This window comes from Typopeltis vanoorti, chromosome 15 (assembly GCF_054136105.1).
Source record: "Typopeltis vanoorti isolate ZY-2024b chromosome 15, IOZ_Tvanoo_1.0, whole genome shotgun sequence".
In the NCBI taxonomy this organism is placed as follows: domain Eukaryota; kingdom Metazoa; phylum Arthropoda; class Arachnida; order Uropygi; family Thelyphonidae; genus Typopeltis; species Typopeltis vanoorti.
The window spans coordinates 62,391,639-62,395,333 of NC_143563.1; positions in this window are offsets into that span (position 1 = coordinate 62,391,639).

Consider the following 3,695-nt stretch of genomic DNA (forward strand, 5'->3'; position numbering starts at 1 on the left):
CTTGCAGGTTCGCGCGTGCACCGCTTGTTTGTCCCGAGGTCCTCCCTTTTGTGTAGGTGAGTGCTGACATAACTCGTCACTGACACTACTGCGAAAAAAAAAAAATAATAATAATAAAAGAGAGAAAGGAAAAAAAAAATACAACGCATGCTTTTGCCTTTTAATATGGTGAAGAAAGCTAATTGGGATCGTGGATGGTGTCGATAGCTGACGTCCCTCCCTGCAATAAGAAGAAATGAGGGGAAATTTGTTTTTCCCCACCCCAGGGATCTTTACTATCGTATTTCAAATTTTATAAGTTGTTCTTTTATCTTTCTTTTCATTCCTTCCTATCAAGTCGGTCCCTTATTAAGGATAGAGAGAAAGATATAATGGAATCCATGCTTCCATAATGTTCTTATTTCAAATCTATCGCAAATCAATTCTAGTTAATGGTTCTTCTATCATCAAGCACCTATCTGTTAAGCCTACTTTTTTTTTGTAGAGTAATCTGCTAAGTCTATACACTTCCAAACCCAATCCTATTGAAGGCTGTCCTGTCCACCATTCGCTAACCGTACAATGTTTTGACGATGGTAACACTTACAGGACCTCCAAAACGCAGACGCACCACACGCGCGCGAGAAGAGGCGACACGGTGGTTTACGTTCTACAATAACCTGTTTTCGGTGAATAATGACCATAGTTATAGCAAGTTCCTGAAGAGGGAGCCACTCTCCAGTACAAAGGTTTCTTCCTCTGCCGCTAAAGATAAGTTAGACTAAGAATTTGAAGTATGCGGGATATTAAGGATATGCAGAAGACGGCAAATGGAGCAGGGGTGTGTGTGTGGGGGGAGGAATGTCTACCTTTATCTAAGGGTGGGAAGTCTGTTTGGAATTTAAGGCTTATCGAGAGGATATTTGATGAATTTGCTACTGAATTAATTCGTATAGAAATGATATTTCTCTGTTTGTTCTCGAGTTCATATTCTATGAATTGAGCACTATTAAAGATGCCAGAGTTATTAAGTCAATGCATTTGACTTGTAAGTGCCTACGATTAAATTGACTTTCTTAATACTATGTACATATTCTTATATATTCCTCTTATATATTATGCAAGCTCTGCGCAGAAATAATTTGACTTCAATAACGCGGTATGGTTCGTATGGGAAATTGTATCGTTTACAAGTCGTGTAGTTCATTATTCGTTGTGTGGTCAATATAGGAGATAGATTGCTCGTTATCTTGGTCTTCAAAACATGTGATCGTATTAGTGCTATTAAAACAGCTATTTAGATGTTAAACTCCATAAAAAGTTAATGCGTGTAACATTTAATTAACGCAGAATCCACTGATTCTTTAATCGTCAAATATTTTTTCGTCTGGAATGAAAAATCAGTGAATTGGATTGCATAATTTAAAAAAGAAACAACGAGATAGTCATCTGTAAGTATCCTTCATTCAATATTCCCGAAATGGCTACAAAAGTGAGTGCGAAACAAAACCTTCACCATGACAATGTACCTGCACATTCAACATCTGTTGAATGTGCAAGTGCATGGTCACTATCATCCCTGCACATTTAGCTCAACTTTTGTTGCATACTTTGACAAAATGCAGTAACCTAACGATGGTATTCATGTCATTGATGATGACACAAAGCTAGACGAAAGCCTTTTCAGCTACTTAGTTTCCTTTATTCAACATATTATTGAGTGAATAATCATAACTCAATTATTCCGAAATACCCAAGTTTTTCGCTGTAAAAAAAAGATGCTATTCTTATAACAGTCGAAACGTATAGAGCGATGAATGCGCCATCTGGCGAGGGGTTCGGATACTAAATTACTTTCTTTTTATCAATCAGGGCACGAAACTTGTAAGCTTTTAATAATGAATATTAGACACTATCATCTTATTTTCATTGCTATCATCTATCTATCTATCTATCTATCTATCTATCAATTCACCAAAACAGCGCTCTAAAAGTAGAAATAATCGATACCTTTCCTGGGTGTGCAATATATGCACTCATTACAACTCAGACAGGAAAGAAAATATATATCATTAACATATACATCCCACAAAATGACCAGCTTGCAGTGCAGGTACTGGAGTTTGTGCGAAACCACCTCAGCAAGGTCAATGACCACATCATACTGGCAGGGGATTTCAACTGCACTCTGGATCCTGCAATGGACAGACAGCAATGCCAAGAACATCGACACTCACTAGTTCAGCTTCTCCAGGATGTAATAAATGACTTCGAGCTGACTGACACCTTCAGACACTTGCACCCACACGAGAAAATGTTCTCCTGGAGAGCCAAAGGTGGTCCTACCAGTGTCTTATACCAGGCACGGCTCGACAGATACTACACATCGATGCACACAATACCCTACATCAGGAGAGTCACATACCATCCATCTCATGCATCAGACCATGATTCCATCCTTCTTAACATTTGCTTTCCTGGACACACCAGATACAAAGGAGGAGCATACTGGATATTTAACAACAGCCTACTAAAGGATACAGAATATCTCAGAACCTCTAAAATCTATATCGAAACTCTCATCAGAAATATACCTACTTCACAATCAATTTCCGAGTGGTGGTCACCTTTTAAATCCAAAGTTAAGGTATTCACCCAAAAATATAGTCACCGAAGAAATTTGAACAAGCATTCAGCCCTCAAAAATTTGCAACAACAACAGCAATTGCATCATCCAGAATCTGAGGAATACCAGTCCCTAGAAGCCACCATACGCTCACACCTAGAGCACTCTGCAAGAGGAGCACTAATAAGAGCACGACGCAAACATATTAACTTCGCAGATGCCCCTACAAAGTATTTCTTTTCACTAGAAAAACGCCAACAAGAGTGCACCACTATATCTGCTATTAAAACAGATAATGGAAACATCATAGAAAATAATGACGAAATCCTCTTATATACCTTGCAGTACTACAAAAATTTGTACCAAGCCAACCCAACATCTATGGAGGCCACGAATAAAATTCTCTCCGATGTGAAAAGACTCTCACCAACAACAAGGAGTAACACAGAACTCCCTATCACGTTACACGATCTGAAAACTGCCTGCACCTCCTTACCTAAAAATAAATCTCCTGGCATAGACGGGCTCACCACTGAATTTTATCAGTCCTTCTGGGAACAGCTTGGACCTATCCTCTACAGAGTATTTCTCGAAGCGAATACCAATGGCTTTCCACTCAATATGACAACATCAGTTATCAAACTCATTCCAAAGAAAGGAGACGCGACGAAACTAGGAAACTGGAGACCCATCTCTATCACAAACACCGACTGCAAAATTATATCCAAAGCCATTGCCAACAAACTTAAACCCGCTCTGAGCGAAATAATAAATAGGCATCAGAGCTATTCCATCCCTGGAAGATCTATCCACGAAAACTTACACCTCATAAGGGATCTCATAAGCATAGCGAACAACAACAGTGAAACAATGGGTCTTGTAACACTAGACCAAGAAAAAGCTTTCGACCGCGTTGAACACCTTTACCTCTTCAACTGCTTGAAAGCATTTGGCTTTGGCTCAGGCATCATTCACACTATTAAAATGTTGTATGCCAAGGCACAGTTTTGCATGAAAATAAACAACAGGCTTACCATAACTGCACCATACAGCAGAGGTATTAAACAAGGCTGTCCACTCTCCGGTCCTC